The 13,772-nt window shown below is 44.4% G+C and overlaps 1 pseudogene; it reads right to left on the bottom strand.

The window, feature by feature from the left end:
• Positions 1–5,525: 5,525 nt before the first annotated feature.
• On the bottom strand, positions 5,526–8,515 carry LOC126028543 (cyclic AMP-responsive element-binding protein 5-like; annotated as a pseudogene).
• Positions 8,516–13,772: the final 5,257 nt, after the last annotated feature.

The following is a 13,772-nucleotide window of genomic DNA, read 5'->3' as shown; positions in this document are numbered from 1 at the left end:
GAGCTCAGAAATTACTCCTGGTGGGGCACAGGGGACCGTATACAGTCAGGGATCAATCCTGAACCAGCTGCGTACAAGGCCAATGCCTTACAACTGTATTCTCTTCAGACTCGAGAGTTTTTTTTTTTTTTTTTTTTTGGTTTTTGGGCCACACCTGTTGACGCTCAGGAGTTACTCCTGGCTATGCGCTCAGAAGTTGCTCCTGGCTTGGGGGACCATATGGGACACCAGGGGATCGAACCGCGGTCCGTCCAAGGCTAGCGCAGGCAAGACAGGCACCTTACCTCTTGTGCCACCGCCCGGCCCCAAGAGAGTTTATTTTTATATATGAAACTGTTTCTTTATTAGTATTTAATGTTTTGTGGTTTAAAAACATTGTTTGTTGGGGATGGAGAGATAGCGTGGAGGTAAGGCGTTTGCCTTGCATGCAGAAGGACGGTGGTTCAAATCCCGGCATCCCGTATGGTCCCCCGAGCCTGCCAGGAGCGATTTCTGAGTGTAGAGCCAGGAGTAACCCCTGAGTGCGGCTGGGTGTGACCCAAAAACAAAAAACCAATATATAAATATATGTATATATATTGTTTGTTATTTTTTTAATATAATTTTTATTTTGATCATAGTGGCTTACATATTGTTGACAATAATATTTTAGGTACATATTTACATAAAATCATAAACAAGATTCAGTGTTATAGGTGAAGGGTTGAACTGATAAGAATGAAACCAAGGCTATATATAGAAAGATTTCTGTTTATAAACAAGCCTATGGTATAGGAAAATTAGAAAAAAGCATCAAAGCATTTCCCTAGCTGATAAATATCAATTATATAACTCACCCCAATCCATTTTTGGCTTAAAAAATTAAGTATAGGGCCGGGTAGGTGGCGCTGGAGGTAAGGTGTCTGCCTTGCAAGCGCTAGCCAAGGAAGGACCGCGGTTCGATCCCCCGGCGTCCCATATGGTCCCCCCAAGCAAGGGGCGATTTCTGAGCACATAGCCAGGAGTAACCCTTGAGCGTCAAACGGGTGTGGCCCAAAAACCAAAAAAAAAAAAAAAAATTAAGTATAAAAGACAACATTTCCATCATGACTCTAAAGTTGAAAGCCAGTCTTTGAAGGGTCGGAGGGTCTTCCAGATCTGAGTTAATTCTAAAAGTGCCCTTAAAAGAAAGGATGTGGGGCTGGAGTGAAATCACAGTGGGTAGGGCTTTTGTCTTGCATGCAGCTGACCCAGGTTCTATCCCTGACATTCCATATGGTCCCTTGAGCATCTCCAGGAATGACTCCTGAGTGTAGAGCCAAGAGTGACCCCTGACCACTACTGGTGTGGCCACAAAACCAAAACCAACCCCCCCCCCCAAAAAAAAGTAAAGAAAGGATATAGCACTTCTTGGAAGCAAGGTATGAGCCCTGGGTTTAAAATTAAAAAATAAAAATAAAAAATTTTAATAGAATCACCATGAAATAAAGAATTACAAAGTTGTTCATTATTGAGTTTCAGTCATACAATGTCCAACATCCAACCCTTCACCAGTGCACATTTCCCAGCACCAATGTCTCAGTTTTTTTTCACCAATGTCCTAGTTTTCTTCCTGCCCTCCCCCTTCCTGCCTATGGGGCAGACATCTCTCTTTCTGACATCTCTCTCTCTCTCACTTGTTAAGTCCAGAACTCAGGGCCTTTCAGCTTTTGAAGGAACTCTTTCCTTCCTGGGAACCGGGAGGTTCTGCCAGCATAGGGTTTGGCAGCCCTCCACCATGCCAAAGGCCTTCTTAATCAGGCCTAGAAAGGGGTACGGGACATGGGTCACCCCAGCACCCCTCTACCTTCTTCCTCCGGAACTCCAGGGCTTCCCCTGGGCCACATGCCTGGGCACACCAGCGAGGTGGGTCCCTTGGAGGAGCTTATAGGTTACCCTAGGCTTTCCCCATTTCCCTCCTGGCTCCAGAGGGAGGGATTGGGTGGGGACTTTGACCTTCCAGCCTTTCAGCTCTTGAAGGATCTCTTTCCTTCCTAGAAGCCAGGAGGTTCTGCCAGCATGGGGAATAGCAGCACAATAGGTTCTGGCTTCAAAAAGTCCCAGGCAAGTTTTCTTACTAAACCTGCCCGGAACATATTGACACATATTTGGATATCATTGTGTTTAATCTGTTTGTCATAATCTGAAAGCCGCCCAGGAGCTCATTTTATTCCTTTACTCCATCACTCCCACCTCCTATTACCTCACATTTATTTATTTTTTTCGGTTAGAATTATACTTTTTTATTTTATTAAAAAAATTTTTTTTATGTTTAATTATGAGAACAATGATGCAAAGAAAGAGGATAAGGTAAAGTTACATGGAAGGACAATCACCAATAAACAGAGTTCGCAGCAGAAATCCCGTTGCTGACACCTTAATTTTGAACTTACAGTCAAGGAACATTAAGAAGAAATAAAGCAGAACCCATGTACAATTACTCAAGTCTCCAGATGTACATTATAACATTTCTTAGTGGTACACAAAGCAATTTAAAGCCATGATATTTGTGTAACTCCTTAAATATTGAAGGCATAGTAGTTTTACATTTCCATGCATATGCATATTAGTTTATGTTAACCTCAAAAGTTTAAGTAGGTTTTTTTTTTTATTTAAGGTTTAGAGTCAAAGGAGCAAAGTAAAAATGGTGTTAGAGTGGCAATTATTGTTTGCATAGGCCCACCAAAATATGGGTGACATGAAAAGGACCCTACCCCTGAAGTTTCTTGGCATAAGACCAGCTCTAGGCTCTGGCAAATTAGTTTGTCTAATCCAAGTCCTTGTCTGTAGTGCCAATATAGTTTTTTTTTTGTTTTGGTTTTTGGGCCACACACGGCGGTGCTCAGGGGTTACTCCTGGCTGTCTGCTCAGAAATAGCTCCTGGCAGGCATGGGGGACCATATGGGACACTGGGATTCGAACCAACCACCTTTGGTCCTGGATCGGCTGCTTGCAAGGCAAACGCTGCTGTGCTATATCTCCGGGCCCATGCCAATACAGTTTTATTTTTCAAACAGTCTCTGTTGTTGGCAAAAGATCCTGGAATCTGCATATTCTACATTGAAGTCAGGCTGGTGTCGAGTGTCCTCTAGTTTCACCTCACAATTAAAGGGCAATGCAAAGAGCCCTGTCCAGTAAGCAGGACATTATTGTTGTTAAGTCTTCTCAGTGTTAAGGGAAGTCTCTTTTGAGTAGGTTGATGTTAGAGAAGCAGTAGGGTCTTCCCTGGTAGAGAATTGCTTCCGGGTGATGTTATAGACAATGTTGGATATTTCATAGGTGGCTTCCCTAGTTCAGGGGTGAATGGAGAATGTCCATTCTTCTGAGGCCTGCGCCAGGTCATTATGTCAATGTTCAGGGTGTAAGGTCCAATTGCACTACAAGTTTTGTGTGTTCCCATCTCTATTAAATAAGAACTTATTTGTATATATAGAATTTCACCATTTTAATGTGCTTATGCAAACAAGGAATAATGCCACGTGGCTTTATTGGTACATATGTGGGCTGCAAGAACAAGTCCAACAATCCCTGTGACTTCGTTCATACATAAGCGATAAACTGAGGGAATCTTTCACCAAATTCCTTATTTATCAGTTCACAAAGAGAAAAGAAGATAAAAAGTAGGAAATATCGTCACTATGTAAGAGAATATTTAGTAAAAGATATAACTGTCAGGCATGTGGCCCAGAGGAAGCCCTGGAGCTCCGGAGGAAGGAGGTAGAGGGGTGCTGGGGTGACCCAAGTCCCGCACCCTGACCCTAGGCCTGGTTAAAAAGGCCTTTGGCACAACGGAGGTCTGCTGAAACCCATGCTGGCAGAGACTCCTGGATCCCAGGAAGGAAGGAGATCCTTCCCGGGAGCCGGAAGGCCGGAAGTTCAAAGCCCGCACCCTAAGCCTCCCTCTGGAGCTGGCTTGAGAGTGGGGAAAGCCTAGGTATTACTCCACATTTAACCATTTTTTTGTACTAATAATTTTTGTTTTGGCCAAGGTGGATTGCATATCTGTCACAGTAATTTTTTGGGTGGAGTCTGAAGTTTCAGCAGGCAACACGTGGACTACATGGCTCCATGCTGTAGGCTTTTTGGCCAAGCTAAGGGGAAGATGCAGCCTCGGCTGCCCCCCACAGCCTTCTCTCTCCTTCCTCCCGGTCCCCAGGGTTACTCCTGGACACCTGCTCAGGGTCCCAGCAAGTGGGTTCCAGCAAGGAGCAATTTAAAGGAGACCCCAGATTAAAGTGGTGTCTCGGAAACAACACCCTCCCTCTTGACTATTTCTAAAACATAAAAGAGACACCTGTATCTCCTTTTTATATCTCAGATGTATTCCCTTAACTTCTATAACTCTTTTCGAATATCCTCATATAGTGACAATTTCTGCCCACTGGTTTTGTTATTTGAATGTTTGATTTTCCCCCTTTGATATCTGTTTTATAAGCAATACTGGTAGAAGAGTATCTCTGTATAGATTTCATGTTTGAACCAAGTTACGGGGAATGTTGGACTTTATTCTTCGGCCCCCAGATGCACCAACAATATCTTGTGGCATTGCTTCTCTTTTGCATAGGCACATTAAAATGGGAAAATAATACATAAGCAAACAAGTTCTTATTTAATAGATATGGGAACACAAATTTGGTAATGCAATTAGGCCTTATACCCTGAACATTGGCATAATGATTTGGCTTAGGCCTCAGAAGAATGGGCATCGCCCACACACACCTGAACAATAAATACCATCTATGGGAACAATCACAATTGTCTATAACATTACCAGGATCCAAGCCTCTACCAGGGAAGACCTACCACTGCTTTGGCAATGACTTACTCCAAAGAGTGCTCTCAACACCCAGACAACTCAGAAACAGCCTGCTTGCAGGGCAGATCGCTCTGCATTTAATGGTATGCTAAAGCTAGAGGATGCTCCACATCAGCCTGACATCGATGAAAGAAATGCATAGAATCCAGAATCTTTAAATATAAGAACCTGATACCAACAATAGCTAAAGTGTGAAAAAGTTTCACCGGAACCACAAAAAAAGACTTGGGTTGGACAGACCGGTATGCCTGGAACCCAGAGTCGGTCTTATGCCAATAAACTTCTGGGGTGAGGCCTTCTTGTAATAAGGCCAAGGATTTTTTTTCGTTTTCCCCATATTTTTCTGGACCTATGCAAACAATGGCTATTGCCACTTTCACACTTTTACTATATTTTTTTATTCTTATCCTTTAAGAAAAAAACAATTTACTGAACTTAAAAACAAATAACCGTAGTAGAATGCCTGTCTCGAAGGCAGGGGATGGGAAGGGTTGTGGGGAGAATGTTACACTGGTGAAGGGGGGTGTTCTGTTTGTGACTGTAACCCAACTATGATCATGTTACTTAAATAAATAAAAAAAAGTCCAGAACTCAGGATCATCCACCCAAAAGACACCAGGGAGACAGGACTTAACACATTCTTTCTTATTTTTCTTTTAGATACTGTGGTTTGCAATCTGAGTCCTGGGTTTTAATGATTCAGATTCAACTCTGCTCTATGGGTGGAAAGCTGGCTGAGTGTGGCGCTTCCTACCACTTTGCTGACTGCTGAGAAAACAGTGAGGATGCTACAGTGGGTAATGTTAAAAGGGATCAAGAAAGCCTAGGATCCAACAAAGGCCCAAGGTCCAGGAATGCTCAGGGCCCGGGGGAAAGCCCAGGGTCCAGGGATGCCCAGGGTCTGGGAGAGCCCACTGCCTAGTTAGAGACCACAGACAGAGATGTAAATCAGCAATGCAGGTTTATTTCCTTCCAGAGCTCTGGGGTGTCACCATAAGCCAGGAATTTGGTCTGCACTGAGACCCCGAGCATCCAAGTTCACAAGCATTTAAGGGAGATCATATGATATTGAGCACACTGGTCAAAGCATTTCATAGGTTCATACAGCTTAAACTATCCAATACTTTTTTTTTACAGAAAAGGCACAATTCTTTTTTTTTTTTTTTTGGTTTTTGGGCCACACCCTGTGACGCTCAGGGGTTACTCCTGGCTATGCGCTCAGAAGTTGCTCCTGGCTTCTTGGGGGACCATATGGGACTCCGGGGGATCGAACCGCGGTCCGTCCTAGGCTAGCGCAGGCAAGGCAGGCACCTTACCTCCAGCGCCACCGCCTGGCCCCCAACAAAGTTTTTTTTTTTTGTTTTTTTTTGTTTGTTTTTTGGGCCACACCCTGTAACGCTCAGGGGTTACTCCTGGCTATGTGCTCAGAAGTTGCTCCTGGCTTGGGGCACCATATGGGACACCGGGGGATCGAACCGCGGTCCATCCAAGGCTAGCGCAGGCAAGGCAGGCACCTTACCTTTAGCGCCACCGCCCGGCCCCCTGGCACAATTCTTTGTTCAGCCCCTTCATGACATCATCTAACCCCAGCTCCTAAACTGATGGTATGCAGAGATATGGGTTGGACCCTTCAGGTGGTCTCCTAATCTACAGGGTGGAGAACCTGTTCCCTTGACAGCATAGTGATTGGAACAATTAGGGGAAGGGAGCCTTGTTTTTTTTTTTTTTTTTTTTTTTTTGTGGTTGTTGGGTCACACCCAGCAGTGCTCAGGTTATTCCTGGCCCCATGCTCAGAAATTGCTCCTGGCAGGCATGGGGACTATATGGGATGCAGGGATTTGAACAGATGACCTTCTGCATGAAAGGCAAATGCCTTACCTCCATGCTATCTCTCCGGCCCCTGAGCCTTGTTTACTATCTCACACTTCAAGCAAACCAGTGAAAGAAGTGAGAATAGCATTAAACTAGATTTTACCCTTATTCTATACCTATTGTGCCATCCATGTGTTAGTCTGTTTTTTTAGTGGCTGTGTGCAATTATTCATTCCTAATCTTTGAGGGCCATCTGCCATCTGTGGGGATCACGGTGTCCCTGTGTTGAAATGTAGGATGGTCAGTTTGGTTTCACATCCTTCTCCTCCCTTCAAGGTATTCTTTTTTTTTTTTTTTGGGGGGGGGTGGGAGTTGGGCCACACCTGGCGGTGCTCAGGGGTTACTCCTGGCTGTCTGCTCAGAAATAGCTCCTGGCAGGCACGGGGGACCATATGGGATACCGGGATTCGAACCAACCACCTTTGGTCCTGGATCGGCTGCTTGCAAGGCAAATGCCGCTGTGCTATCTCTCCGGGTCCCCTTCAATGTATTCTTTTTTTTTTTTTTGTGGTTTTTGGGTCACACCCGGCAGTGCTCAGGGGTTACTTCTGGCTCCATGCTCAGAAATTGCTCCTGGCAGGCACGGGGGACCATATGGGACGCTGGGATTCGAACCGATGACCTCTTGCATGAAAGGCAAACGCCTTACCTCCATGCTATCTCTCCAGCCCCTTCAATGTATTCTTAAGATTTACAGTCTGGTTCCAGGAATCAATTAAGGTTAGCCTGGTTTCAGGAATCAGCTGTCTCTTTGGGCCTAGTCTTCCGTACCTTGTAATTGCAGCCTGTGACTAAATTTGCAATCACACATATTACTAAGAAATCACTATTCCTATTAAAAACTACTTGAGAAGCATTATAAAATTACTTAACATACTATGTCAAAAATATCCCTTCCAATAGGTAACGTGCTGTGGAGACAGTCAGGGACAGGGCTGGCGGAAGGACTACAATTTGGATTTAGAAGTCCTTGTGATTCTTTTTGTACAACTGTGCTTGGATAGTCTTTATAGTTAACAACTGTTCTAGTGGAGTCACTTCATTTTTCAACATAATCACTGCAATCTGAAGTCATGTGTTTGTCTGGGTGAGTTCTTCCGCTTTCATTCCCAGTGACTTCACCCAGATCTTCCTCTTCTGTCTGCAGTGATTGGCAGCTGCCTGATTCTGTTCCAGAAATTTCCACCACTTCTCATTAGGATCCTCATCCACCACACGCTACCATCATCATTCTGTGGACTGTGGGGTATGTGTGGTGCTGTCTTATCTGAGTTGGCTGCAACTGTCATGTGGCTGATGAAACCTGCACTAGGTTGCTGGTGTGCGGAGGTGGATATAATGAGGTTTGGTGCTGTGTTGGGTGTGCTTGGAGGTGGGAGGGGGAGTAACGCTGGTGATGCAGTTGAGGATGTGGACTGTGTTGGTGGTTTGTACCTGGTGCTGATCTGGGTGTGAGTACATGTGATGGTTTAGTGCCTGGTTCTGCCCAGCACCCCTTATGTCCATCATGTGGCCTCTTCATGGCATTCATGCTCCCTTTTGGCTGCAGGATGCTGAGTCAAGGCAGCCTTCACCTCTTTCTTTTTTATTTTTTTTAAGTTTGTTTTGTTTTGCTTTGTTTTTTGGGTCACACCCGGCATCACTCAGGGGTTACTCCTGGCTCTGGGCTCAGAAATCGCCCCTGGCAGGCATGGGGGACCATATGGGATGCCGGGATTCCAACCACCGTCCATCTGGATACAAGGCAAATACCCTACCTCCATGCTATCTCTCCGGCCCCAGCCTTACCACTTTCGTTTCTGAGTACATTGACTAGACTTGACAAATAGCACAGGGGTTGCTGAGATTCTGCCTTCCCAGAAGGCTAGAGTTCACTGACTTTACTCTTAATTGGCATCAAGATGGCGAAAGAAAAGACATTGTAGGATTGGGTAGGGTTCCCAGGACTGTCTGTGCTGGCTATGGATTTGGAGCAGAGAAGATGGAGAGTCTGGAACAGGCCCCATCTGGTGTGATCAAATAGCTGACTGAGGTGTTGGGATGATTTGTTGAATTACAATGCAGGAATTCTAGTTGGTCATCTTCTAGGCGCTGTCAACCTGGTGAGTTCCAGGTGCCAACTGGATTAGGGATCAAATATTCTGCTGATTGGTCTTTTCCTGAACTTTCTGAACTCTCATGCTTGTGCTGGGTATAGACACCTACCTCTTCACAGTTGATCTGAATCGGATTGGGATTGGAGTTTCATCTGATATGGTTCTGTCTTTCTTCATTGAGTGAAACTTCAAAGCCATTTTTTTTTTTTTTTGCTAGGGCCTCTGAATCATTAGATGGAAAGTGCTGGGACGTCTGGGACTCTGCAGATAGAAGGCTTCTTCTGCTCTAAATTTATCTTGGGTTGTAAATCTGGAGTATTTTCCTGCTAAGGTGCTGGCACCATCCCACAGTTTGTGCCTCACCTGTTAAGGTCAGGAAAGATAGAGCCAGATACACCTGTGACAGAGCGAAGAAAATTAGCAGGGGCACCAATCTTCTCCTCAGAACCCTCCCTATCTCCCTAATTTTTTTTTTTTTTAAATTTTGGGCCACACCCAGTGACACTCAGAGGTTACTCCTGGCTAGGGACCACATGGGACCACCGGGAGATTGAACCGCATTTCGTCCTGGGTCAGCCATGTGCAAGGCAAACACTCTACTGCTTCGCCATCACTTTGCCCCAATCTCCCCAATTTTTAATTTTAATTTTATTTTACAACCAATAATGCTCAGACGGTTATTCCTGACTTTACTCTGAGAAATCATTACAGGCTGTGCTTGAGTAGCCATATAGGATGTAAAAGATTGAACCCAGGGTGGATACATGCAAAGAAAGTGCCTTAAATGCTGTCTTATTTCTCTGTCCCCTATTTTTAACTTGTTATCAGCCGTTCTGAGGTATAATAAAAATGCAGTATTTTTTTTTCAACTTCTATTTCTATTTCTTTTATGCCTAATTTATTCCCAGGTCATATTTTTTTCTCTAGTCCCACAGTGCTCTCCCTTTCAAGAAATCTGAACAAGAAACAGGAACACTTGAAACAGGGAGAGACAATTCAGATATTTTTTGAACTTTGAAAATGAGGTTTTTTTGTTTTTTTCTTGTTTGTTTTTGTTTTTGGGCCACACCCGGCGGTGCTCAGGGGTTACTCCTGGCTGTCTGCTCAGAAATAGCTCCTGGCAGGCACGGGGGACCATATGGGACACCGTGATTCGAACCAACCACCTTTGGTCCTGGATCGACTGCTTGCAAGGCAAACGCCTCTGTGTTATCTCTCCGGGCCCGAGTATTTTTATTTTTTAGTAAATACATTCTTTAACTGAATCACTGTGAGAAATACAATTATACAGTTTTTTCTTTTTCTTTTTTTTATAATTGATCACTATTTTTTTTTTTTAATTTTATTGTGACCAAAGTGCATTACAAATCTTTCACTGCATCATTTATGGAACATAGTGACAATGAATGAGGGGCATTCCCACCACCAGTGCTGTCCTCCCTCCGCCCCTGTTCCCAGTATACATCCCATATTGCCCTCCTCTACCCCCCAGATTGCTAGTGCAACTGGTCTCCACTTTACAGCTTGTTGTAGATTGAGCATCTATTCCACCATCGTTGGAGATAAAAAGGATAAGAAAAAAGGGAGAAAAAAAATTTGGTGACAACTACCAAAAAAAGAAAGGAGAGAAAAAAAAGAAAAGAAAAATGGAAGAAAAAAGAAAAATAAATGGACCTGGCAAATAAAAATAAAAACAAATCTCTAAATAATAACCACAAGAGTAAAAAAGAAAGAGAAAAGTGGAAGAAAAAAGAGAAGGAAAATAAAGTCAAAAGCTAACAAATCAAAACAAAACAAGAAAAAGTATGGGTGCTGGAGTGGTAGGGTTTGGCGTTCCCCCTACTTTTTTTTTTTTTTTTGTATAGGCACAGTAAGCATTGGGGAAGAAAGGGAATTCCCGTGGCCTAAGAGATTCAGGGTTTCTCCATCCTTGAAGCATATCATCATGGGATCAACCCCAGGCTCCATATATACTCATTACCCCATCCCAAAGGCTTTTTTGTGTTGCTAGGAAAGTTTCCTCTCAGTTGTCTGTGAGAGAATCAAGCCACTGTAGCTAGTGATCTTGATATTTGCATGGGCTATAGGTCAGGGTCTAAGATAGAGTCTCTAGGTTCTAGAGGTTCCTATCCATCGTTGTTGTGGTGTTCAGTCTTCTGTAACACTTGCTCCCTGTTTTCGTTCAGTCCCTAAGCCGAAGCCTGGGATATTATGGATCCAAAGGTTCTGCTGTCTCTGTTGTCCAAGTTGGACCTCTGCAATAAGACATCTTGTTGTTGTTGTTGTTGTTTTTTATGTGTCCTGGGCTACAGCCTAGGGTAGGGTTTTCCTTATTAGTCTCAAGGTAGGCTCTGTTCAGTTACGGTAGTCGAAGTCAGTTTTCTGTTGGTGCTCTTATTTTTCACAGTTCAAAGGATGATATCTCTTCTGATTTTCATTTAGTGTTAGGTGATGTGATAGGACAGCCTGGTCTTAGGTCAAGTTTTTCTTTCCTCATCGTCATATCAAAACTGGCACAAGTTGGTGCCAGAGTAGTGTTATAAATCTCCCAATGGAGCTTAGTTCCTGGTGGTGTTGCCTGGAGCTGTATCATTTCTACGTCGGGGATCTGGGGTTTCGGGTTGGACTAACACTGTCCAATCTCCTGGGGACAGTTTTTTCTTTATTGAGATTCAGTCTTAGAATATTCAACACCATTCTTCACCTGTGTACATTTTCCCACCACCAATATTCCTTGTTTCCTTCCTGCCCTCCCCTCTTGCTCTTTCTTCTGCTTCCTTTTGGAGCATTTTTATTCTCTCTCTTTCCTTTTAGACACTGTGGTTTGCAACACTGTTACTGACGGAGTATCATGCATATAACTTTATCCTCTTTCAGCACCCAGTTCTTGTCCAGAATGATAATGTCCAACTCTCATTGTCATAGTGGTCCCTTCTCTGCCCTAACTACATTCCCTCTCTCTTCGTGACAAGCTTCCAACCATGGAACTAGTCCTTCTGGCCCTTGTCTCTGTTTCTCTAGATAGTAATACCATACTGTATTTTATTTTATAACCCATGATTGAGTGTGATCATTTTATTACACATGCAGATTTCACATGGGTAGGGCCACAAGTGGGTCAAGAGCCCATTGTAGTTCACACAGAGTTTATATACAGTGTTTTTCAGAGGATATGCAGTAATGATGGCATTTTGTGGTTGTCACATCTTGTTATTAGCCTTTTTATTTTTGATTTTTGGGCAGCACCCAGCGATGCTCAGGACTTACTCAGGCTCTGTACTTAGGAATAACTCCTGGTGGTACACATGGGATCATATAGGATGCTGGGGATCAAAACACAGGTTGGCTAAGTGCAAAGCAAACATTCTCCCTATTATGCTATCACTGTGGCCCATAACTGGTAAATTCTTTATCACATTTTTTTTTACCTCCCTCTCTCTCTACCTCATTCTTCCCCATTACAAGTCTTAACAAATTCTTTTTTATATCCCCCTTTTTTTAGGCCACACCTGTTTGATGCTCAGGGGTTACTCCTGGCTAAGCGCTCAGAAATTGCCCCTGGCTTGGGGGGACCAAATGGGATGCCGGGGGATCGAACTGTGGTCCTTCCTTGGCTTGCGCTCGCAGGGCAGACACCTTACCTCTAGCGCCACCGCTCTAGCCCCATCTTAACAAATTCTTAAAGTTTTTGCAGTCTCGTAGATTCTATTTGACAGCTTTATTAGACACATTGGTGTAATTTACTACCAAGTTGGACTGACTCAGCTTTTGCCTAGAGAGTTTCTATATGGAATGCTGGGAATTGGACTGGGGTCAGCCACATGTAAGGCAAACACCCTTCCCTCTGTGCTATCACTTGGCCCCCACTGCCTCTAACTTTTATACTTCAAAGGGATACAAAGAAAGCGAGGCTTGGGACCAGCGAGGTGGCGCTAGAAGTAAGGTGTCTGCCTTGCAAGCGCTAGCCAAGGAAAGAACCACGGTTCGATCCCCCGGCGTCCCATATGGTCCCCCCAAGCCAGGGGCAATTTCTGAGCACATAGCCAGGAATAACCCCTGAGCATCAAACGGGTGTGGCCCGAAAAACCAAAAAAAGAAAGTGAGGCTTGACTTGGGAGTAGAGGGCATGGACATGCTTATTCACATATTCTGCAGATCTGGACCGAATCAACCATAATAATGTGTGTGGCAAGCTCAGGGCAGGGAGAAGAGTGTCCCTTCACCTGTGTCTCCAGCTCTAAGTCTGCTCAGGTCTGTTTCCCCATCAACCTCATCTGTGGGTATCATGGAGAGGAGGCGAGGGAAGGATGGCCAGACGGTTAGAGATCTCCCAAAGACATGGTCTTGGAGTTGGACACCCACCAGCAATACAGGGTCTCACACTCAGAGACCAACAAGCTTCCCACACAAGAGCTAACTCACCATCACATGTGAAGACATTAAATCGTGTAAGCAATAGATATGCAAAAATAGAAACACAGGGTTGTAGAGACTTAGACAGACCAAGCTTACTGAAAAACAAACACCTCTCCTTTGACATGTAAAAATATGATCAGAGACACAGGTGCCTGGGTGAATAGAGAGGCATCTCCAAATGTGAGCGCACACACAGCTCAGCTGAATAGTAAACACACACAGAAATCTTCGCATCTCTCTCTCTACTTCCCTATCCCTTTGTCTGTATCTCTTTGTCTCTGTCTTTCTCTGCCCCCCGCCCCCCCCCCCCCCAGTGGATTTTGGCATCTGCCAAATTCAGGGAAGGAAAGAAGAGCAGAACAAGGAGATCAACTGGTGTTGGGGAGCTGAAACCCTGTGTCCCAGGTTGTACTTTCCTAAGTTCATGCTTCTGTCCAATGATGAGAGGTAGAAGGAGGCGGGGATTGGATGAAATTACCTAACATGGTGTGGTGCAGGCTCCAGATAAAAGGCCCTTCTTGGAACAGTGGAGAGAAAGTAGGCAGACCAGGACC

The sequence above is a fragment of the Suncus etruscus genome, chromosome 14, assembly GCF_024139225.1.
Source record: "Suncus etruscus isolate mSunEtr1 chromosome 14, mSunEtr1.pri.cur, whole genome shotgun sequence".
In the NCBI taxonomy this organism is placed as follows: domain Eukaryota; kingdom Metazoa; phylum Chordata; class Mammalia; order Eulipotyphla; family Soricidae; genus Suncus; species Suncus etruscus.
The sequence above is the reverse complement of the archived record's forward strand: the minus strand, read 5'-3'. Positions and strand labels throughout refer to the sequence as shown.